Below are 26,211 nucleotides of genomic sequence, written 5' to 3' on the forward strand. Positions count from 1 at the left end.
CTCACTAATACATGTTTCAAGTGATGTCTTAAACTTCGTTACCTTCTCCTTAGGCAAACGGAAGCACCCCTCTTCGGAGTCGAGCTCTATTCCAAGAAACTCGAGCGAAGTAGCCGGGCCCACTGTCTTACCTGGTGCCAATGGCACGCCAAAGCGGGTCATGAGATCACAAAATTTATTCAAAGCCTGTGCACATTCCATGTCCCCGGCTGCCCCCAGAAATAGGAAATCATCAAGATAATGCATAACATGTGTAAACCCTGTTGTTCTTGTGAACGCCCATTGTAAAAAACTACTGAATTTTTCAAAATACGCACAAGAAATGGAGCAACCCATTGGCATACATTTATCCATGTAATAACGTCCCTGAAACATGAAACCAAGGAGACGCTGATCATCTGGGTGTACCGGGAGCAACCGGAACGCCGACTCAATGTCCGACTTGGCCATCAGCGCTCCGGGCCCCAGGCGATTCAACATGGCGACAGCCTCATCAAAAGATGCGTACCGCACCGAACAAACTCCCGGGTCAATCGCGTCGTTCACCGAAAGACCCCTTGGGGCTGACAAATTATGTATCAACCTGAATTCCCCTGGGTCCTTTTTGGGGACCACTCCCAGAGGCGAACAAACAAAATTAGCAACAGGCGGCATGTCAAATGGGCCGGCAACCCGACCTCGTGTCACCTCCTTCCCAATCTTTGCTTGTACCACCGCCGTATTCTGCAGAACCGACAGTTGGTTCCTGCATTGCGCTTTACCCTGAAAATCCCCCGCCGGGATGCGGAAACCATATGAAAAACCATCTCGCAACACCCCAGCGGAGATATGATCCGGATATTCGTTCAACCAAGGAATCATTGCCATGATATCAATCGGGGTAGGGAGAGGCGCCCCTCGGACTATTTCAGACCTGTTTGGCGCCCCCTCTACTTCCCGGATCACCATTTTTGGCTCTGCACATGGTCTCGGGGTGAGAGGACTGCCCGCACCCAGTACATTCATGCCTAAACCTGCAAGATCCCTGCGGCCTAGTACATTTACCTCTGTTAAAGCTCCAGCAGACCCCTTTTTTACCTGAGTTGCCATTATTCCTTGTGTGCTGGTCATTGCTTGATCCTGCCCGAAAGGGCGCCCCAGACGAATGGCGGGAAAACTCGACCATACCCCCCCTAAAGATGGCGACTTCGCCGTGCCTGACTTCTCCATTTTCTGCCAGGAAATGGAGTCGAAACAATCCCATGTCAGGGATGAGTCGTGCTACTTGGACTTACGAAATATGCTATCGTAATACAACCATTGATTGCCACCATATGTTCCAAAAAATTCCATGATACGTGTCTGATACACGGCTAATCCCACCAATAATTCGGGCCTACGTTCCCCCATAATTGCAATGAACATTCCAAACGCTCTGCCCCAATTCTCGATCGACTCATCAACTCTGAAAGCGGCCATCTTGGCGCGCCATACACTAGGATGCAGAAACTCTTTTTGATTTTTTACATGCTCAATCTCATAGTGATCGGTCAACAAGGAAAACATGTTCACATATTTATCAGCCCATATCCTTTCTTTCACCTCAATCGGGATATGCTGAACAACTTTTTCCCTCCTTGAAGGTACCGATCCCTCCCCCGCAATCGGCAATGGCTGCTTACCTGAACCGGCCACTGTGACCGTAGTTCCTGCCGAACCAACGCCCGATACTGGTTGTTCCACGGGAGCCTGCGGGGAAACAAAAGGAGACGGTGCCTTCGCAGCATCTTTCGATTGCCGCAACTGCTTCATTATTGCCCTGGCTTCCTCAGCCGTGGCCCCCTCATTTTCTTTGCCTAACCATGCCGCCAACTGGGCAGCCAGCTCAGGAGGCATATCCTCCCCGTTCACAGGAGTGACTACCACAGGGATCGGTTGGCCCACGTCTGGGACCGGAGTCGGGGCCTCGATCGGGGTGACTGGGTGCGCAGGGGGTACTTCGGGCACCGGGGCCCCCCCCCCCGACGCTCCCTTCTTGGCCCTTCTGCCTCTCCCGCTAGGGACCACACCTGGCAATGCTGGTCCGATGACTCTCTTAGGCCCCCCCACACCATTCATTACCGCCATCTGCTTTTTCATATCCGCCATGTCTTTCATCAGCATACGGAGCATCTGATCGGTCCCGATCCTCTTTCCGACCTTCTTGCTAGGCATCGTCCACGTATACTCCTCAAAGGTCCTAAGCAGAAAGCTCCGAACTCACTGAAAGAAGAAACACACGATTAATTCTCAAAAATGGCTCTTCGTTCCGTCTCGAGCTCACGTGCAACGGGGAGGTGCAGCTTCAGAGCACAGGAACAAGAGGATGCTTCCTTGGCTTGTCGCTCCTTTTATCCTTCTTCGGGCGGGCGTGTACCCACCTCCAATCCGCCTCCAGGGCGTGGCTAGCGGTGTTGGTGTCTAGGACAACCCCCTCTTGGGCGGGAAAAGGCGCGCCCCGGCTACGCCGCTTCGGGCATACCAGCCGAGACTCGCCTCCCGCCCAAAATGGCTTCCCGGGGGGATCGGGGTACTCCACCATACGTTCGGGGGGACCGAGTGGTCGCCCCTTTCCATTCGCACTTACGGGCCTTTTTGCCAATAGGAACAAATGGATTAATATTAACTAATAGCTGCTAGAATTTGGGGTCTGTAGTTGGCACAGATAGGTACCTGTGACAAACAGGGGCCCTCTCCTCTAGTCAGGGTAAGGGGGTAAGGGTAAGGGGGTACACTCCTAAAATAACCCCTGCTCACCCCCTTGGTAGCTTGGCACGAGCAGACAGGCTTATCTCAGAGGCAGTGTGTAAAGCATTTGTGAACACATACAGTAATTAGGTGTCAACCCTACAAATGGACACCACACAGGTTGTATAGTTATAAAAATAAGTATATTTTATATAGATTTACCACAAGACCATAAATGACAAAAATGATCCACAATACTATTAGAAATCAAGAGTTCTGTTTAGAAATGCTTAAATCAAAGTTCTGTGCGAGTCGGTAGCCCTGTCCGGCTACAGCATTGCTGAAATAACACAGAGTCTAACAAATCCAGCGGACCGCGTCGGTATGGGCCCACTCAAGCGTCGACAGACTCGGACACAGTACCTTTACTTGATGCAGCAGGCACAGGTGTGCGAGACGTTTCCTTTATTCGTCGCGTTGCAGAAAAGAAAGCGTTGCAGGACGCGTTGTCCCTCGATGCAGTGCAGGCAACGGCCCGTTGATGGAGTCGGTGGGTCCGAGGCATACGTTGCAGGGCGAAACGGTGCTTCATGGCAAAGTGTGTGAGCGGTGCCCAACTCCAATGCGTTCACAGGACTCAAAGTCAGCAACAGTTATCATGTCGGTCAGACCAGTTTGATTCGGTGTAGCGAGGCGTTGCACGTCATGGTGTCCACAAGTCGCCGTGCAGACAACTGCTCTTTGACGGAAGCAGGACGAAGTAGGTTAGCTCAGAGCTTGTGTTGTTCGATGCGGACATTGTTCGATGCGGTGCCTACAGGACACCGGACCGGTCGTGAGAGTCGGTCACAGCTCCCTGCCTCTGTAGCCATTGAAACAGCGTTCCCAGCAGCAATTCACAAAGGCTGGTGAAGTCTACTGGTCCTGAGACTTTGGTCAGGGGGCAAGCTCTTTTCCAAGCCCTTAGAGATCCTTCACAAGTTGAAATGAAGCACACTTTCTCCTTCCTTTGGCAGTCAGGCAACCACGGCAGGCCAATCCCCCAAGCAGACCTTCAGCTTAGGGATAGTCTCTCCTCAGTTTCTTCAGGTTCCTCTCCTCAGCAAATGTTTCTTCTTGTAGTCCAAAAGTGATCTAATTTCTTGGGATCAGGGTCCCAATATTTATACCCCAAAATGCTTTGTCCTCTGAGGGCAGAGGGGCCTTTGCCTAGTCCAAACCAGTTCTGGAGCACTCTGTTTACATGACTGCTTCTTTCCTTTCACAGTGCGGGGCAGAAACATCATACACCCCACTGGAGGTGGAGCCAGCATTGGGGAGGAAAGGCACAGCCCTGGAGCACTTTGTTGACATGATTCCTTCTCTCCTTTCACAGTGCAGGGCAGAGACATCAGACACACCACAGGGGGTGGAGCCATCACTGTGGGGGGCAGGCACTGTCATATTCAGGTCCCAGGTGCAACTCCTCCCTCCAATCTAGATGCAGATCTCTCTATTCACCACTGGGCGGACTCACCCTGTCTCCTGGAATCTCCCAGCCCTATCACTCAAAATCCAGACAAGGAATACACAACCTAGCAGAGGCAGGTTTGGATAGTCAGACAAGAATATACCTATTTTCAAACACAGAATGTTAAAACCAACTTCACTAAATGATGTATTTTATCATTCTGAGTTCAGGCATACTAAACTCAGATTTCTACCATGTTCCCTGAGTTAGTTTGGATTATAAGATGCAATAATGTAACTGCCCATTCTGGCCTATGGAGAACAGGTAGCCTTGCAATACTGAACAACGAATATGGCTGTAATTCACTATTAGGACATGTCACACACACCGGTCCTACCTTATACTTACAATGCACCCTGCCCTTGGGCCTACCATAGGGGTGTCTGATATGAAGAAAAGGGAAGGTTTAGGGACTGGCAAGTAGGTGCACTTGCCCAGTCAGCATGGCAGTACCAGACTACACACAGGCTCTGAAATGGCAGACCTGAGATTCACATTTACAGGCTGCTTCTGTGGGTGGCACAACCAGTGCTGCAAGCCCACTAGCAGCATTTGGTTTACAAGCCCTGGGCACACTCAGTGCACTGTACTAGGGTCTGACCAGTAAATCAAATCAGCCAATCATGGAATCACTAATTCATACATCAATTTACAATAGGGAGAGCATATGCACTTTAGCACTCATCAGCAGTGGTAAAGTGCCCAGAGTCATAAAACCAACAAAAACAGGTCAGACAAAATACAGGAGGAAGGCAAAAAGTTCAGGGATGACCCTGCAAAAAAGGGCCAAGTCCAACAATAGCGATTCACTATTTACCGAATCGCTGTTAGGTAATAACAAGAAATGGCAAAATCTTTGGTAATTCCTTACATACATAGCATTTTGTGATTATCAAATAGTGATTCAGTAAAAATCAATATTTGGTACCACAAAATGCTTATTTGATACATATGGTCCAAGATGATTGATACCAAACATCTTAGAAATTAGCAAAGCTATCACGGATCTAGCAAACTCATCTTCTTGACAAGTATCTGGCCCATTTACTCCTTATGCCTTCCCTGTGCACTTACAATATCTCAGAATAGACTGGACATTGTAGAATCATATCTGCTCATGCTGATATGCCCTCACATAGGATATAGTGCACCCTGCCTTAGGGCTTAAGGCCTGCAGTAGGGGTGATTTACCTACATCTTAAACAGTGCATGGGTGGCATGTCGACTCTTCAGGTTTTTCTGCACCAAGACATGCAGCCTGCACTGGCAGAGTGCATAGCCTTGGTGAGGGTCCCTGGGGTGGCACAACCAGTGTTGCAACCCCAGAGGACCTTCTTCAGTACCCATGCCCAAGGTACCTGTGGTACCATTTACTAAGGATATACAGTGGTAGCTGAAGTGTTGCCAATCATGGTACATTGTTTGGGAAAGAGATCCGGCACTGAGAACCCAGTTAACAGGGACCCTAGTGAACTTACAGTTCAAAATAACATCAGACATCAGGCAAAAAGTGGAGGCTAACCATGTAAAAAAAGAGGCACTTTCCCACAGTCACACATTGGTGAGACACAGTATATTTAGCAATGGTATGGAAGTTGGTGGTTGGTGTTCTAAACGTTACTGATTGCCATCTGTTGTACCATTGGCTGCTGCACAACACAGCAAGACTGCTAGTTCTGCAGCTTTGCACTACTCTAGTGCAAGGGGAGCATGAGGATCAGTATACTCCTTCACATAGAATTTCTGTATATGTGCATTTGATAGATGTGCGGCATGGCCCAATCTAGGTCAACATGTCTGGTGACATGCTTGTTAGATTTTGAGGCCTACATCTTGTTGATGAGATGTGGGTGAGTTGATGTTTACTGGGAGTAGGACTTAAATTCAAAGACAAAGAATGGATTAAAACTTGTATTTGCATGTTGAAGCTTCATTTTATGTTAGTTCATGCTCCATTACAGTACATGTGCTTCAGGCAAGAACATTTTGGTCAATGTGTGTGTGTTGCCTATGCCAGCCACTGTATTCTGGATGTCTCCACCATCCTCATCCCCATCCTCCTCCTCCATTGGGTCCTGCTCATTATTCAGTATACAGATATTGTGTAGAATTGCACAGGCAAGTATTATCTTTCACACCTTTGAGGGCAAGTAGAGAACTCTCCCCCCTGACATGTCCAGACATCTGAACTTGGACCTGATCAGACCCTAGGTTCTCTCAACAATATTGCGGGTCTTGCAGAGTGTCTGATTATAGTTTTTCCCTGGGTCAGTCTGGGGATGTGCATATGCACTCATGATCCATAGCTATAGACTATATTATTGGATAACTGAAAGTTTAAAAAAGGGACACAAGTCAATGCTTTTGCTCACTGTTACAGCTACATTCCTGTCTATGTTTGTTATGTATAGTCAATAGTCATACATATTTCTGAGAGTAGTTCACAAAATGTGTTACTCATTCAGTTGGTCATAAGTTTACACATGTCTCATCCATTACTCTGTGTAATAGCAAATGCTTAGCAAGGGCTGATACATTGTTTACTTCTGCATACTGACATTTATGGTGATCCAGTAGGTTTTTGTGATGGCTATTTGGAGATGCTCCTGAGCACTCTGTGTTATGTGTAGCTTGGTCAGTAAGATTGGGGTGGGGTGAGCTTCAGCTTTTCAACAAACAGACTGGCATGTAATGTTTAAATACATTAGGACAGGCAGGGTGCATGAGAGGGGCCTTAGGGGCAGTGGAATAAGTAAGGAATGTGGATTGATAGGGATATGAAGAGAGAAAACCCTGGCCCTTATTTATGTAGGGCTTGATCCGCTGTTGCATCGTTTTTTTGGAATGCTGCAGCTGCGTAATCAATGTGCCACACTGTGCCCCATGTACAAAGTGGCACATATAGGCAGAAGCATCTCTTTGTAAAGGCCTGCACGGCATTATACCTATGTCAGGTATAATGTATTGAGGGTGGGCATTCAACTGACCTGGCTGGAATGGTGCTCTAGCAGTAGTCGAGCAATGGAGAGATGGTTTACCTGTTTCTAGTATCTAATACAATTTTCAATATAGCTGATTCTTCACAAGTAAATAATGTTTCCACATTTGCATCTCCAAACTGCATGCTGTCTCAAAAAGTTCACATCAAAACACAATGGGGAGAGTAGAGGTAGGTAAAGTAGGGACTCGTTCTCCAAGATACTATGCAAATAACCATAAAAGAGTCCCTTCCGTGAAAGAATAAAAATGACCCTTCTAGGAACTTGAAGGAGGAAAAATATTTTTTCTTTCAAAAGACCCTCACTCACCCGGGTTGCCCCTTGGTGTTATGCTTCATCATAGGGTCCATCCCTACCCCAAGGCATTTCATCAGGACCTAGAAAGGAGAAATTATGCTTCCACTCCAGTTGTCACAGTGAACACAACAGTAATAATAAAAATACACAATTAAATACACAGCACCTAATTGGTCTGTGTTAAATATCAGAAAACCTGCATAGTTACAAAAAGACGAAAAGGTTAAAAAATACACGACCCTTGGCTCTATATAATATTTGTAAAAATCCATCTCAGATCCTTCAGAGTGTGTTTCCGTTTAAATAGAGAGTGGTCATTTTAGTTGTTGCACTTTGACGGCGAAGGTCCTAAATTCTGTCAGGTATACAGTAGAACAAGAATGTATTATAGTCTCCAGGCAGTAACTCTGGAGACTTTTAAGGGAAAATTCCCAGGGCCTTGTAGGGCCCGTCCGTGGAAGATCAACCGTTCGGAGTGCCATCAGAATTTAGGACCTTCGCCGACACGTGTGGGATTACACGACTCGCCTCAATATCCCGATTGGGATCGCTTCTATACAAAATCTGAATCTTTAATTTCTATGGATATGTATTTTGTTCAGCCCTGATGAAGTTCTCCCAGGGAGAACAAAACACGTTGGCTGGAATCTAAAGCTTTGAAATCAATTGAACAATAAAGAAATTTTGTAAATCTTATTTTGCTATCAGGACTTTATCACTCTGCGCATGCCCATCATTTGTATGGTGCAGTTCACAAATGTCACATTGATTTTTTATGCTATTGATTGTCAGATTGTCAGCCTTCATTTATTGTTTTGGCAAATAAGTCACAGTGTACTGTGCTTAGCACATATGTATTGTAATTTGGCCCATGTTCATGTGGGACACACTGATGTTGTTACAAGGAGCTGTGTACTGCAAGACTAGACACAACACATTGGTTTTTGTATGCATAGGACTATAACTTGTAGGGGCTTGTGTAGTTATATGCCTTGAATTTACCCTCACTGCTATCCCAAATGAATGTTGAGATTAGTGTCTAGAGTAAACTTTAGTGCCTTGTCCATGTTGAATATTATTCTAAATGGATGACTGATGTATGACATTTTTGGCAGCATTGTACTTGACTTTGTGAGTTTCACACAGCTGGATTCATATGCTTTTCATTTGGCCTACTGACTACACAGAATAGGTGAACCGCCACATTGCTGACATCCATCAATGCCTCTGTTTACCTATGTGTATTTGGGGACATAATCAGTTTTACTGGAAGATATTTGTATTTTGTACTGTTGGTGTTACAGTGATATTCAGGGGAAACATCCTTTACGACGCAACTTTTACCACGCAGTGCCTTTACAACGCAGGTTTTTCAATGCAAGTCATTACAATGAATTGAACTGGGGGGCGCTCTAGGATAGGTAATAGTTTAATTTACTATCCAACACCTTCCCTACTATCCACGGGACTGGAGTTGGAATAGTAAATTAAACTGTTCACGATCCAGCACCCCCCAACGCAAGTCGTTGTAACGACTTGCATTGAAAAACCTGCGTTGTAAAAGCATGCGCGGTAAAAGCATGCGTTGTAACAACGTACATCCGTTATTCAGGATAGAGATATGAACTTGTCTGGGACCCACACTGAAATGGCAGGCTACACATTGCATTTCCACATACTACTTCCTGTGTTGCTCCGGAAACTTTGGTCCACATACAAGTATACTACCATGCGTAACAAACTTGCTGATATCCACAGTACTTGTTCCCACCCCACTGACCTTGTTGACCTATAAGTGAAACAAAGGATCGGTACAACATTGAGGAGACACTCACCACAGACGTTTCTATGGTGCTGCCTTCGTATTCATAATTAATTTGTCTGTCATGCCACATGATTTAAGTAAAAATGTGTTAGCCAGTGCAGCTGATGTGGTTTTATCCATTCACACAGAGTGAACTGACAAGTTGCAACTCAGTGAAGTTGTGTCGCTACTCCCATTGTCAGATTAGTAAATGCATGTCAATAATGCACATCTCTGTCTACATGTTGCATGGCATTGTTCCAGCTATGTGCACATGACACAAAGACACATATATTTTGGAAAGTGCCACTGTGCCACTGTGCCACTGTGCACTGTGCAGTGCAGCAAGGAACCTTGCTGCACTCCACTACATCTCTGAGAAAGGGCAGTAGTGCATGACATTTAGGCCATACAGCATATTCCAGAACTTTTAGCCTACACTCGCACACCATGTGCTGCCTAGCAGGAACACAGACACACTTGCACCACAGACGCTCGGGGTCTGCTTTGCATGCAGAATTGTGTTCTTGCAGGAGAGTACACCTTCCAGCACAGGGTGAACCCTTGGAGGCTTGATTGTTTATGTATGTTTGCCACAGAATGCACATTTATATGGAGTGGTAGTGACTTGGATGACTACATTTATTTTTCATCATTACACATGTCACATTTCACAGTTTTCCAGGGGTGGGATACATGACGCCTCATGAACCATGGGGGGGGAATGGAGACATTGCCACAATGCCGATGGCACACATCCCTTGCTCACAGTGATGCTACACTGTGTTTGGGCCAGTGTTGCATTGCTCTCTACCTTAATGCCATTCAAAGGCACACATAGCAGCTTTACCTGTCTTAACATATGTGACTTGGGGGTTTGCATTACAGATGTACAATGATGCATGGTGCATGTATGAGGCACACCCTTCGTACATATGGCCCCAGACACAAAGATCGCTATTATGTCATACATTTCTTATCGGTAGTAAGTCTGTTAGGTACTTGAGTTTTGCTTACCTACAAGTAGGCCATTTCCATATTTTCCATTCTGGAAGCGCTCATTGATGATGGAGTACCTGTAGATGCATGAGCCATGCACATTCCCAGGATATATGGCCAGTATTTTGGTGAACATCCCACAATGGTCCACGATAGCCTGAACATTGATCAAGTATGCGTGCTTCCAGTTCCGGTGCAGATGGGATGTTCCTGAAAGGGGAACCAGTTGCACATGTGTGCAGACCATAGGACCCAGCACATGTGGGAAACCAGCGATGGCATAAAAACCTTGCTTGGTATTCAGCTACTTTGTTGTCAGTTGGGGAAGAGGAGGTACTGGGGTGTTAGGTGAATGATGGCATCCATGACAGAGGGTAGGAAGGCAGAGAAAGCAGGCTGAGAGATTTCTGCCACTCTGACTGTTGAAATCTGGAATGGATCAGATGCCAGCATGTTGAGAACATCCATGAGCTTGACCTGCGGAGGGATTCTGGTGTACCTGGAAGTTGGTGGCTGTAGGCATTGCGCTATCTGGTGTAGCAGTTGGACTATGAACTTTCCTGAGCTGGTAGCAGGTGATGACATCATCCTCCCTAAGATCAATGAGGGAGCTACACTGCAGATAAACGGGCTCCCTTTTCCTGTGCTGCCTACACCATGGTGGGGTGGGAGGTGCTTGTGGTTGGAGTTGTGGTGGTGCTAGTCATCTCTTTCCAACTCTCAGCTGCAAAATGACCAACTCCAAGACATAGTTGAGCTTGCCAGACTGTTTTGTGTGCCTTATCTTCATATAAGCAATACGGGGGGTGTATGGAATGCACAACTGTTCACACTTTTTAATGTCAGTTTGTCTTACGTACTCCTTAATGCGTGCTACTTAGTTATAGTGTCATGCCCATCAGACACTGAAAAAGTTAATCCCAAGACAACTGGGCCGTGTCTTCGGCCCAAACCAAATGCACTGCGACATATGCCATCTTCGGCGCTGCTTTCTCTCTTTTTTCATTCATTTAGACTTTTTTTCCTTCTTGTTCTCTTCTGTTTATTGCCATGTTTCATTATAGTTCCCTTAAGACTTTTTCTGCCTTTTTCCCAAGTTTCTAATGTTCTGCCTGTGCCACTCGGGGCCTCTTGAAAGAACACGACTAGTGCAGGGTTTCGTAAAAAGCAGAGTTTAATTAATACCCAATGCATTTCGGGCTGACATTGCCCTTCTTCGGGGGTCACTGTAGATTTTTTGTTTATCTACAGTGACCCCCGAAGAAGGGCAATGTCAGCCCGAAATGCATTGGGTATTAATTAAACTCTGCTTTTTACGAAACCCTGCACTAGTCGTGTTCTTTCAAGAGGCCCCGAGTGGCACAGGCAGAACATTAGAAACTTGGGAAAAAGGCAGAAAAAGTCTTAAGGGAACTATAATGAAACATGGCAATAAACAGAAGAGAACAAGAATGAAAAAAAGTCTAAATGAATGAAAAAAGAGAGAAAGCAGCGCCGAAGATGGCATATGTCGCAGTGCATTTGGTTTGGGCCGAAGACACGGCCCAGTTGTCTTGGGATTAACCTTATCTTCATATGCCATAGTCAATGCGTCATTTCCTATGCCTAGGTTACCGACGCACAAGAATTTTGATGCATTTCAGCCTTAGTATGCCAATTGTTGACAATGCATCACTTTTAGAATAGCACATCAATAATCACTGCATCAGTTTTGATGTGGATTTTAGGGGGAAACGCCTACTTTGCATATATTTATTTCTGCGTGGTGCAGCCAGTTTGGGCTCAGGTATATTACGACACAGGCCTACAAAAAATGACTAATTTGGCCACATGCGTCTACTTGTAAATATGGATTTCAGCCGGTACTGTGTCAAAATGTTTGCACAGGCAGCTTGTAAATAAGCACCGGGATGTCCAGCAAGCCCTCAGAGCCATTGAGGAAGTGCAGAGATGGCAGTCCACCTCAGGGTGATGATGATGATGATGAGGAAATAGGAGCACACTTGAAGGATGAGGAGAAGATCGAGGACCTACCCCTGGTTCCTGAGCTGCAAGGAGAGCCCAACTCAGGGAGAGCCACCAACTCACAAACCAGTCTTGGGTGGATTTCTTAGATTACTACAGCAAGGCAAAAATGGCTGGATAAGGGGCAGTAAAGTTGTTGATTATGTTGGGTTGTACAACTTAATCTTGAGGGAGCATATGCTCAATACCTGTTTAACAGAGCTGCTCCAGCACCTAGTGGACAGTAAGCTCTCTGATCCCAGGGAGCTTGCTAAGGAGGCAGACCCCTGGATCAGCAATAGAGTGTCTAAGAAGGTACCTAGGAGTGACCCCAAAAAGGGAGGTTCAGATTTTCTGCATGTTCTGCATGTGTGCACCTGCCTCTAAATGCACATTCTTCCCTGCATACATGTGCACCTGCCTCTACATTCATGTTCTTGCCTGCACCTGTGTGCACCTGCCTCTATATGCATGCATCTGCCTCTACATGCATGTTCTTGCCTACACATGCGTGCCCCTGTCTCTACATGCATGTTCTTGCCTGCACGTGCATGCAGCTGCCTCTGCATGCATGCTTTTGCATGCACATTCATCCACCTGTCTCTACATGCATGTTCTTGCCAGCACATGCATGCAGCTGCCTCTACATGCATAATCTTGTCTGTACATGCACCCCCACCCTCCCAGCCAGACGTGGATTTTTCCATCAGAAAAGGCTGCCAGCAGTGGAAGCAGCATGCTATATAAAACATAGAACACATTTCCCTATTTCATATGTGAGTAGCTAAGAGATATATATATTTTCCTTTAGTTCTTGTTCTTGCAATCTTGAACCTGTAATGCACAAAAACGACTGCAAGTACCAGAAAGAACAAGCATTTGCAATGCAGTAGGTCTCGGATTTGCGAGTGTTTGAACTATTGGCATTGTAAATGACAATGCCTTTTCTTTATGGGTTTTGAAAACCTGCAAGCGGTGTGTAAACACACACTTTGTACTTATAGTCCTTGCTTACGAGAAGCAAGGCTGGCAGTAAAAGAGGCGCGGTTACTGCCCGCCTTGCTCCCCATAGGCACAGACTATATAAATTACTAATTGTTCATATTTACTGGGTAAAGTATTCAGTGTAACAGAGGCTATAATTACCCGTCATAAACATTTTAGAGCAGTTCGAGCTGTGTTGGTCAGAGACAAGAATCACTAATAACATATTTGAAGGCACAAGCAGTGCATTCAGGGCATTGTGATTTGCAGCACACCATAACTGAGAACATCTGATGGTGTTTAGATTGGGGACATGGATTTTTTTTTTTTTTTAACATCATTTTTATTGCATCACCAATATAAATGTACAGACAAGATAGTCAACAATATAAATTCACTGTGTACAAGATTAGTGTTATCCAGTCCGACTTTATCCGGGAGGCCCACCTTTTCCTCTGGTGTGGGTGGCCTTGTCCATAAATGCCTCTCGTATCATCTTACAATGTCTGACAGTAGCAGTAGTTAAGTATTGCTGGGTTGCTTTTGTGATTTTCACCCCTCCCCCTCCCCTTATTTCGGTACCCCAACAGCCCGCCAATTCCGACTTCCTTCCCACTCCCCCCCGTGGTCGCTCTGCGATGAATCAGCAGTGTAAGAGTGTCTGGCGCGTTGTAGGAGGAACAGACATTCGCTAAGGTGTGCTCTCCTGCATAGTGACAGGGTCTGCCCCATCTAGCTCACCCTCGCCCTCCAGCTCCTCAGCATCCATATCGCGGAGCGCCTGCACCATCATTTCCCATGCAGTTGCCCTCTCCAGAGCCTTCTCGTCATTCATCCTCCAGGCCACCTGGTACCTCAGGGTACTTTCACATGCGGCCCACCTCAGGCATTCCCCATACCATCTTTTATATGCGGGCCCCACTCTCGACTTCCAGTTCCTCGTTATCTCCCGCTTGGCCAGAATAAGTCCCAAGTCTATAAATTTGCTAGTGGTCTTGTTTCTGGGCGTGTGTGGGAACCAGTGGAGGATGCCAACCGCTTTTGTGTACTGGATGTCTCTGTCCGTCGCGCTGTTAAGGGCCCGCCCAACTTCCTGCCAATAGTCTCCCAGAGCGGGGCAATCCCATAGCATGTGACCCAGATCCGCCCCGACCGTATTACATCTGGGGCAAGCAGCGTTGTCTACCCCAAAATACTGTTGTATTTTCCCCGGTGTGAGGTATGCCCTGTGGATAACATAGAAGTGGATTAGTTGAAACCTGGCGTTTCTCGAGCTCTTCCGTGCTCGCCTCAGTAACTGGCCCCAGGTCGTGTCAGGTATTTCCACTTGAAGGTCCAGTTCCCACTTGGCCTTTAGGGCCGTCAATGGTTGCAAGGCCTCCCGCTGCATCCTAGAGTACAAGCAAGTGACAGCCTTAAAGGTCCCCGCAGCCATCATCGCGTATTGACAGGTCATGGAGGTGCCCGGCTTCTGCAATCCTTCCCCCCAGTGGGCTTGCATAGCACCCGTGACCGCTGCATGCAACAAGTAGTCGCCCCTCGGCAGGCTGAAACGCTCTTGCAAATCCTGAAACGGCAGCAATACTTCATCCTCGTATAGATCACCCAACATTTGTATCCCCGCCTCCTCCCAACCTAGCAAGCGCGACCAGTCACCTCCATGCGGGAGGGCCGTGACCATACCCAGCGGAATTTCAGGGGCATACATAAGGCGGACTCCCGCCCGCTTACGGGCCCGGTCCCAGCAGAGTCGGAACGTCTGCTCCTCGACCGTCAAATCTCCCACCCGGAGCTTCTGGTGCAGCGAGATGTACGCCAGAACATGCCGCGGGGTGCCTTCTACTCTCGCGTCCTCAGGGCCTCTATACACTCTCGCAACCTCCTGAGTAAAAATCTGCAGCTGCGCAGCCAGGTAATACCCTTCAAAATCTGGCACCGCCATTCCTCCTTCATCCTTGGGGCGCAGCAGAGTGTCGAGCGCTATGCGCCTCCTTCCCGTGCCCCATAAGAACGCTATGACCAGAGATCTCAGGCGTTTAAAAATAGAGCTCGGGACCCACACCGGGAGTGTCCTAAAATAATACAGAAGCCTGGGCAGGGCCACCATTTTGAGCAGGGAGATCATACCAGCCAGGGATAACGGCAGGGTCGACCAGAAGTCCATGGACCCCCGTAGGGCATTAATACAGCGGGTGATGTTGCCTTCCAGCAAATCAGCCGGGGTGTGATAAATATAGACCCCCAAATAATGCAGGCAGCGCGGCTCCCACCGAAGTTCTTGCGCGGTGAGTGGACACGGTTCTCCTGATCTCAGGGGGAACAGGCAGGATTTAGGCCAGTTGACCCTCAGGCCCGACAACCGGCCGAACCGCCCCAGTAGCCGCCGTGCCCCCTCGAGCTCGGGGCCCGCGTCGGCCAGAAACATCAGCAGGTCATCTGCGTACAAGGAAATGAAGTGCGGCCTGCCCCTAAATGATAAACCGGCATAGTGGCGGCCCAGCCTGGCCTCCACAGCGAAGGGTTCCATAGCCAAAGCGAACAGGAGCGGAGAAAGGGAACATCCCTGTCTGGTACCACGCCTGACCAGGTATTGCCTCGAGATCAGAGTACCCACTCGGACTCTCGCTACCGCATCAGTGTAAAGGACCTTGGTCCAGTTTATGTATCCGTCCCCCAATCCGAAGCGTCGCATCACCTCATACAGGTATCCCCACTCAAGGCTGTCAAAGGCCTTCTATATATCAATGGAAAGGACAAATGGGGAAACGGCGCTCGGCCAGTCCGCACCCATCAGTCTCGTAAGCCTACGAATATTGTGGGTAGTGTTGCGTGTCGGAATGAAACCGCACTGGTCCTTGTGAACAAGGCCCGTCATGTGCACCAGCAGTCTGTTGGCAAGAATTTTACTCAGGATCTTGTAGTCCGTCGTCAACATGGACAACGGACGGTACGAGGACAAAGCCGCACCCTCTCTGCCCGGATCATGAGGGCCTCACTCATGGAGCCCGGGAGCCGACCCTTCGTTTGCGCTTCATTGTACACCTCGCGCAGCCGCGGAGCAAGGTACTCTAGATATTTACTGTAGAATTCGATCGGGAGTCCGTCAAGTCCCGGGGTCTTGTTTCTGGCCATTTGCTTTACTGCACACCCTATCTCTCCAAGAGTGATTGGCCGACCCAGCTCTTCTGCCTCCGATTCCTCCACTCTTGGCAGTTGGAGGCCGTCCAAGAACTCCCCTAGTTCATCCGCCCCTCCTGTTTCACCACGCTCATAGAGCCCCTCGTAATAAGTACGAAACTTATTCAGGATCCCGGGTTGAGTATGGCAGGGCTCCTCCCCTATCTCTTGGATCATCATGATCGGCATGCCCCTCCTGACTGGGTTAGCGAGCCACGCCAGCATAGACCCTGCCTTATCGCCCTCCGCATGCGCCCTCGTCATGTACGCCTTATGGTCAAAGCTGCGCAGCCGTTCCAGCTCTACAGCCAGCCCCTCCCGTGCCCCACTAAGCCCCTCCTGCAACTCAGGGTGATTCGGGGGCCTCTTCTCCAGTTCCCTCAGCCGCGTTTCAGCCTTATCCAAGTCGTCCAGCAAAGTCTTGCGGGCCCCAGCTGTGTGCCCAATACAGTGTCCCCGCACCACCACCTTAAACGCATCCCACTCTACCGCCCTCGTGGAGGCCGTGCCACTGTTCTCCTCAAAGTAACTCTCAATGCGTTCCCCCAGAGCCTCCCTGAACAACAGATCATCCAGGGTGTCGGGTTGTAGGCGCCATGTTGGCACGCAGTTAGCAGTCACCATCCAGTTCAGAGATATCAACAATGGGTTGTGGTCCGATATCGTCTTGGCCAAGTATTCCGCCCCTCCCACCGCAGGGAGCACGCATGGCGAACAAAGAAACGCATCTAGCCTCACGTGCAGATCATGCAAGTGTGAGTGAAAGGAGTAGTCCCTAGTAGTGGGGTGTAACGCCCTCCATGCATCCGTGAGGGCCCAGCTCTCCTGCCATTCCAACCTGCGCTTGGCGACTCTATGCACTGGGGACGCGCGCAGTGGGGGATGGGATCTATCCAATAACACATCCTCGACCGAGTTGAAATCCCCCCCCAAAAGGACCGGCCCTGCCAAATAACCCGCCAATTTGCCCGAGATTGTAGACAAAAATGCGGGCAGATCTACATTAGGAGCGTACACATTGCAGAGAGATATCACCCTGCCTCTCAGCCTCCCCTCCACCGCCACATACCTGCCCTCCGGGTCTACCAACGTTTTTGTTACCTGGAAGGGGACCCCCGCCCGTACCCAAATCAGTGTCCCCCTTGCAAAGGCCGAGAACGTCGTGTGAAACAGCTGCCCCCTCCAGCGTCCCTGCAGAGCAGCCCCCTCTTGCTTATTAAGATGTGTTTCTTGCAGGAACGCTATATGGACCCCTCTACGCTTGAGGTATGCCTGAACTTTATGCCTGCGTGTCATGGACTGCATACCCCGCACATTCCAGGACACACATTTCAATGCCCCGGTACTAGCCATCCCCCCCACACAACCGGACCAGACAATAAAGAACAATGTCCTCACGTGTTCCGCTACCACGGGCCAACCCACCCTCCCTCTCCAAACAGGAAGCCAAACCCCTCCAACAACAACTACCCCCCGAGCAACCCCAACTGTTCGCAACACCCACCCCCCCAGGACAGGCCCCCCCGCAACTGGAAGTACCCCCATCCAAACCAACACTCCCAACCACCCCTCAAAGAAAGGCAGTAATGGTCGCAGTCTCCACTGCGGTGACCTTAGGGGCCAGTAAGGCGTGGCTCGATGCGATAGATCCTCAAAGCAAATCAACCCCGCGCACTCCACCCCACAATCTCCACATCATAGCGCCCCAAAACCTCAATTAACAGCATTCCACTGCCACGGGCCCAGTGCCCCGGTGTCCAACCAGCGAGTCCACTCCATTAGTCCAGGTCAGCACGCCTCAAGTATCTCCTCCGAGGTCTGCGGCGTCACAATAGGGCCCCGGGCTCCACCAAATTCCGATTGTCCCGTCTCCGAGCCCGTGCCCAGGTCCTCTGAGTCCGTGCCCTTCCCGGACTGACTTCTGGTGGTCCTGGATAAGTCCGCTACCGCCTATAGAGCCGCCTGCCTCTCCGCCTCCGTCTGCGACATCGAAGGTTTGCCGGTCCTCCTGCGGTTCCTCCTGATCCGTTGGGATTTCCTGATCGGTTGAGCCACCTTAGCCTCCTCCTCCCTGGCCTTAGCACCGTCCATTCCCGCTTTATAAGTGTCCCACCAGGCCCAAGCGTCCGCAGAGGACGTGAAGAAAAGTGATTGTTCATCCACCACCACTCTCAGCTTCGCTGGGAACAACAGGGAGTACTTGATGCCTTCACCACGGAGCTCCCGCTTAAGGGACAGAAAGTTCGCCCTGAGCCGCTGCGTTTCAAACGTATAATCCGGGAACATAGTGACCCTGCTGTTGTCCACTTGAAAGGGCCCTGCCTCTCTCGCCCTCTGCAAAAGCCAGTCCCTGTCCCGGTAATGGAGCAACTTGAACACCACTGGGCGAGGAGGGAGACCTGAGGCCGGCGGGCGCGCCGGAACCCTATGCGCTCGCTCCAGGGAGAAGAAGGGGGACAGTCCCTCCGGTGCCACCTCCGTTCGCAACCAGTTATCGAGGTAGCCCACCATATCGTCGCCTTCAATTTTTTCCGGCAGGCCCACGAGGCGTACGTTGTTGCGCCTATTCCGGTTTTCCGCATCTTCGGCCCTCCGTTCCAGCACCTTCAAGCGGTCCATCACCTCCGTCATCTGCGCCTTTACCGCTGCATGGCCCGGGGCTAATTCCTTAACCGTGATCTCCACGGACTTCACTCTGTCCTTAAGTTTATCATGGTCAGCCTTCAGGAGGCCCAAGCCCGTCGCCACCTGAGCTATATCTTGTTGCAAAGCGTCCTTTGTGGTGGCGATGGCCTCCAGGATACGGTCCTGCATCCGCTGTAATGCCGATTGGTCTCGATCCGCTCCGTCCGCAGCCTCTGTATCGGTCGCACCATCTCCCTTCCCTTTTGGCTTCCCCATCTGGGTCGGCACGAGCGATGGCCTCCAACTCTGTCCTTGCTCTCTCTCCGCACGTCGCCGGACTTCGTCCTCAGGGAGGTCCCCTGCAGCCGCAGCGGGAAAACCTGTCCCTTCCGCGCCTGAGGCGCCGCTCAGGACTCCGGATCCAAGGCTGTCTCTAGGGAGCAGAGTCTCCGATCGGCCGCTAGTCCGGATGGCGCCAGTCGTGCTCAGAGGCCCGGGGCCATCATCACAGGGCCATAGCCATGCTGTCGCCGCCACTACCAAGGGGCGGATCCCAGCCACCGCCCGAGGTGCGCCCGAGGTCCACTCCACCACCCAGGGAGGGGTGCGATGCAACCGCTAACACCTCCTAACTGTAGAGGTAGCAGCTCTTGGTGGGGCTCCGGTCCGGCGACTCCGTCGTCTCCGTGTCTTATGCCACCGCCGCCATTTTAGGTCGAAGACTTCGCGCCTGAGTCCAGCTTTCGAAGTCGGATAACAGGCTTGGAATGGCCCGGCGTCGTCCTCCGTGGGCACCGGACCCTCCGTGGTATCTTCCAGTGTCGGATGATATCAATTACGTCGGGGTCCGATCAGATTTTCAGGATATTTTCCGGGATCGGGCGCGGAGCTCCGAGCTCACGCTGCCTACCTCCTCGGCATCCAAGCCACGCCCCCGTAGATTGGGGACATGGATGAGGTCGTCTAGGATTTAAAAGTCTGGATAATGGTTCCCAGTGATCTAAGGGATGTTTCCGTATGGACATAAAACACTACCAGAATGCAGGCCATGGGGTTTTTGAAGCTGTTGCTCTTAAAATACATGAGACATATAATGATCTGGTGATAAGTGCTGATTAGTGTCACTTAGGAATGACTATCTCACCCGATGACTTGCATGTATGTATTACTATTTTATTTTACACAAACATGGCCAGGAAACAGTGAGTCACTGTACATTACAAGGTGATGGGGAAGGGGGTTGTGGGAGGTTTTGGTGGTGATCCACACAATTATGTACATCAAGTGTGTATTGCATAAATATATTTCAAATTTTTGTGCACAGAGTGATTTCATGATTTGTTTTAGTCTATAGGACACATCTCTCTCCTTTAAGGTGCGTAATTTGTTGTTGAGCCGTAGTAATTTTAAGGATAACAGAGTAAGACTAGTATCCTTAAAAGTTCAGGCTTCAAAATCATTTACTGTTTTAAAATTATGCATGATGATTTTGTACCCAACACTAGTTCCTCTAAGAGTACAATATTTCTAAGAGCTTCCATGAGGCATTATTTGATCTTCATTCCGAATACTCATAGGGGAATTCGGACTATGGTTGCAACTAAAAGTCAAGTTGTAGAGTTTGCATGCATAAGTGAATTTTACAGTCACGTTCACCGGTTTCTCACACCCTCAGTTTCTGATGAAGAAATCCTATAACAAAACTATAACTGGGTACTGGAAATTCAAGGGGGAGAAATTACATAATCAAAAGAAAAATATCTTCTAAATGGAGTTACTGTTTGTTGCAAAGTCATCCTGTGGGCCCTGTGCACCTTGATGTGTTGCTGACTGGCACTGATGTTAGTAGACACTGGCTGTGTTCTGGGCTGAGCTAATCAGGCCTGGGACCAGTGCTATATTAAAACATAAACATACACATGCATTAGGGTACACAATGTGCTAGGGAACATCTATAGGCATGACCTACCTTATAAGTCCCTAGAAGATATCTTTAAGTCCCTAGTCTATGGAAGGGCATGGCAGTTTAGAGGCCAGCAGCCGTGTTGCACTTGCATGTGCGCACTGCTGTGTGCCTGAGGTCATTTCAAAAGCAGTCTGCAGCACTGCTTTTAAATGTAAATTGTGTCCACACTCAACTTTGCTGGTCGGGACACTTAAAAGGTGATAATCTTCATTATTTGTTCATATTAGGAACCCTCAGGGTCTCTCCTAGGTGCCCCAGGGGTGGGGGTTGGGAAGGTCATGTAATTATAAGCAGGGTCCTTATGAAATATGTTTTATATGCCCTGGGGATAGAGCAATTTCACATTGCCCTTCCCTCATTTTAGTAAAATCCATCCCAAAATCGACTTTGGTGCTATGAACACTGTGGGGTGAGGATCCTCATTATGTTTACATATTCAGGACCCCTCAGGTCTCCCCAAGGTGTCCCAGGGGTGGGGGCATGTAAATATAAGCAAGGCCTTTATGAAAAACTTTGTATATGGCCTTGCAATGGAGAAACTGCACAATTAATTTTCCCCATTGTAGATATTTAGCCACATAGGATAACATTGCAATAGTTTATGGGCATATAAATATTGCTAGGGATTGAATAAATATCCTTCAAAGACTTAGAAGAATGGTATTGATAAATCCAGCAATATGCCATTGCTGGATTTATCTAAATGTTTTACAGACAATAAGTTAGTTATAAGGCTTTCCTGTCTGTAATGTGGTTGTGGCCTGGGACCCAAGGTATCCAGGACTCTAGTGCGCACTACAACAAATACAAATTCTCCAATATCACTTTAAGATCAACTTTTATCAAATTATTCGTGCAAAATAGTCATGCGATTCACATAATTATCAGACATGATATGAATCCATAAGCAACAATTTACAACATCTTGTTGTGGTTAATCACACTAAAAATAACATACAAAAAAATGATTACAAGGATCAACAAAAACCCAATGCATTTCGGGGCTTGAGCCCCTTCGTCAGGGGTCTGTGAGATAAAGAAAAGATAAGAAAAAAGAAGAAAGGAAACTTGGTTACTCTCAATGCCTGGGAGGACACTGTGATATCTCTTATTAATATGCCTTAACCTTTCTTACCACTAGATATGGGATCACACGTCTCCTTGTGTATACAGTTTTGCATGTGCATCAATATAACATCTGCACGAGAAAGAGTATCATTTTAGTATCTATCATTAAGATAAATCATGGGACTCTCAATTATCTTGCATAAAGATTCCTGTTACCGGTGAAGTATTTGCCGACCGGATCTCTGTAAAAATATATTAACGCACTCGTTATCAACTTTGTTGCTAATTAAAGAAAAACAAACCTACATTAAAGCGGGTTGCACTGCTCACCTGTATCGAGCATTTAGTTTGGGAAGCCTGCGTGGGGTGAAAAGAATGCAAAAAATGATGCAGGTACTAAATAAACACGACTCGATATTACGAGCTGAAATTGGCATATCATTAAGTTAAGAAGTACCTGCACGGTTCTTCAGCTGTTTGTCAAAGTTTGTAGTGTTCGCGTTCCGCTGTGGGGAAAAGGAGGGCGTTTAGAGTGAGGTGTTTATAATCTGCGGGTGCACGGACTAAAAGATGCTCAAAGTACAGAGCTTACCGGTGTTAAGACTGCGTCTCGTCGTGTACGATATCCCGATTTGAATAAGCAGATCGCCGCGAGCGTGTATTAAATAAGTCCTTCATTAGTTGTTATTGTCTTCGACGACGGACTTATACAAACATGAGTTTGCGTAGGCGCCATTACTAAGAGGTGAATTTCACCTTCACATCACTAGAGTACCTGCTTATCAATGAGTTTATTTAGAAAATTACTATTTGAATTTATAAAAGGCTACCCAGAAGTGAAGAAAGAGAAAAAGCAACGAAAAGAAAGTTGAAATACAGTGAATTTTTCGATCAGCTCTGATTTCAATATTAATTTACATAAATCATCCTGCCTATTTACAATCTCGTGTAGTGTAATTTCAATGTCTCTATAATGATACTTTACTATACTGTGTGTGTTGTTATACTCTGCTCATGTATAAGGTGTGTTTTAATTTAAATAGAGTGCAAATACATATCACGCTGGGTTGGAGTCCTTTGAGGCTCTTATTCCACAACTATTTACAAGAAGCAAATCATGTCCATTTTATCATTGAGCCCATATGGAGTCAAAGTTTGTAGTTTCCGTATCCAGAAGGCTTCTCTTTGGAGAAGGATCTTTGCATTGTCCTGTCCTAGTCGTTGGGGTACTAGCTCGATTACTCGGAATCTCAATTGGGCTATGGAGTGTCCTACGTCCATCCAGTGCTTTGCCAAAGGTGATGTACTGTTTTTGTTACGTATCCGGCTCTTGTGTTCTGACAATCGTAATTTAAGTTTCCTGTCCGTTTTCCCAACGTACAGTAGCCCACACGGGCATTTGATTGAGTAAACTACAAGTTCGGAATTGCAACTAGTTGTATGTTTCAGAGGAATTTTCTCCCCTGTCCGTGGGTGCGATAATGTGTTCCCAAGTATGACATTATTACAGTTTTTACAATTAAAACACCGAACCGTGCCTTTATGAGTTTCCTGCTGTTGAGTATTTATCTCCTCTCTTTGTGGTTTACCGAGCATTTCTTTTAAATTCTGCGCTCGTTTATAAGCAAATAATGGCTTATCTCTGAACAACGAACCAAAATCTTTTTCCACTTGAAGAATTTCCCATCTTTTTTGAATTATTCTCTTGATGTCTCTGGAAGCTGTCGAATACTTAGATACGAACACCATCCTTTTATTGTACATTTTTGGTTTTTTTTTTAGAAGTTCCGTCCTTGGGATTGTTTTGATTTTTTCAATCTGCTCCTCTAATAATTTTCTGGGGTATCCGCTGTCCAAATATTTTTGCTTTTGTTCATTTAGACTTTTTTCACATTTTGTGTTGTCTGACGATATTCGCTTTATTCTCATGAATTGCGATACTGGCAAATTATTGATTAAATTTGCTGGATGGAAACTGCCATACAGTAGGGCTGTATTTTTGTCAGTAGATTTTTTGTAGAGTTTCGTTTGTATTGTATAGTCCACTAGCTCTACCATAACATCCAGAAATGGTATTGATGTTGTGCTGATGTAATGAGTGAATTGGATTCTTGGATTGGCTAAGTTCAAACTCTTTATGTTTTGCAATAGCTCAGAGGAGGAACGTTTCCAAATAATGAAGACATTGTCGATGTACCGTTTGTAGTACACAATTCCTTCTTGCCAAGTGCGATCATTAAGAATGTAATCCAATTCGAACTTTGCCATAAAGATGTTTGCATAGATACATGCACCTGGAAATCCCATTGCTGTTCAGTAAGCTGGGTATAGAATTCATTGAGCCACATGAAATAACTGTTTTCTAAACAGAATTCTAATATTTGCAAGATTAGATACTTTTGCTCAACTGGTTTGTCTGTTCTCAACAGGGCCCATTCCATGGCTTCCAGTCCTTGCTTGTGAGGGATTGACGTGTATAAAGACGTCACGTCTATGGTGCATAATGTCAAAACTTATCCTCTTCAATTGTAATAGTTGCAATACTCCTCAAAAAGTCAGATGTGTCTTCCAAATAAGTTGACCAATTCCTGATAAATGGTTGCATGTGTGCATCAATATAAATCCCTAAGTTCTCAAATATTGATGAGCAGCCAGATACTATAGGTCTGATCGGGGTTTTTTTCAAGTTTTTATGTACTTTCGGGAGAAAGTATATATGTGGTCTTCTGGGGTAAATTTGCCTGAGGTAACGTCTAGTTGTGTTATTTATCCATCCCAATTCTTCTGCTTTTTCAAGAATTTTATCCAAATTTAGAGAAATTTCTAAAGTAGGATCTTTATCAAGTTTAGCATATGTGGTAGTGTCTTGAACATGCTCATTGCCTCGTTGTGTGTAAAATTCCGAGTCCATTATAACTAATCCTCCACCTTTGTCGGCCTCCTGGATGACGATTGTATTATTTTTCGCTAAACCCTGGAGGGCACTGCGCTCTGCTCTTGTTAAGTTGTTTAGCTTTCTTTTATACTGGATTTTACTGATATCTGCTTTGACCAAACTCTCAAATGTGTCCAGATTTTTGTGTGAAACTGGAGCCATGAAATTGCTTTTAGGTTTAAATTGCATTTCTGTGCTGTCTATAGTGTCAATAGGGTTCAAGATCGTGAAGAAATGTTTTAGCCGTAACACTCTCATAAATTTGAAGAACACTACTTCGGTTTCCAATTCATTAGTGTGATACGTGCTAACGAAAGTTGGTCCCTTGTTAAGTAATTTTTCTTCGAATTGAGACAGAGGATATTTGGAGATGTTAATCACTAAGTTCTCGTTTGGCTCCGTAAACCGGTTTTCTTCGATAGCTCTTTCTCTTTGTCCTTGTCTTTTTCCTTGTCCTCTTCGCGTCTTTTTTCGCTCAGCTGGGTAGATGAATGGTCCGGTGGTTTGCCTAGCGGTTGACCCTTCTCTAAAAAAGCATCTGTAGTAGATGTAGTTGCAATATCCATTGTCGTGGGTGCTTGTGTAGCTGATATTTGAAGCGTTTGTGAGGTAATCGGTGGCCTGCAGGTACTTGCGTCACTATCTGACACTATGCTCTCTTCAGAAGAAGCTCCCTGTTGTTTTTTGTTAGTGTATCTCCTTTTTGCGTATATCTCCGCCCAGGTGTAAGTTTCATTCAACTTATAGTCTATAGTATCGCGCTTGAATTTGCGCAGTTTTGTTTCCTGGAGCTCCTTTCCGTATTTGTCAAGCCTTATGTCAATATCCTCTAGAAATTTAGACCATGGTTCTTCTTCCATTTTAGCTGATATTTCCTTTTTAATATTGAATATTTCTTCCTCTAGATCTCTTATGGTTTTTGCCAGTTCTTCTATTAATAAGAGTATCAAATCCAGTGAGCATTTATTCAATATTTCAAAACATTTCTCCATGAACTGTGGATTATTGTTTAGTTGTACAGCATAGGACGAATGGCCAGTCGGAGGCCTCTGGGGATTCGCTTCACCCGGTGCTATTGTATGAGTGTAGATGCGTGAAGACGCTGGTTAAGTTCACGTCTCACTAAAAATTCTAGTT

This window comes from Lissotriton vulgaris, chromosome 2_1, assembly GCF_964263255.1.
Source record: "Lissotriton vulgaris chromosome 2_1, aLisVul1.2, whole genome shotgun sequence".
Classification (NCBI taxonomy): domain Eukaryota; kingdom Metazoa; phylum Chordata; class Amphibia; order Caudata; family Salamandridae; genus Lissotriton; species Lissotriton vulgaris.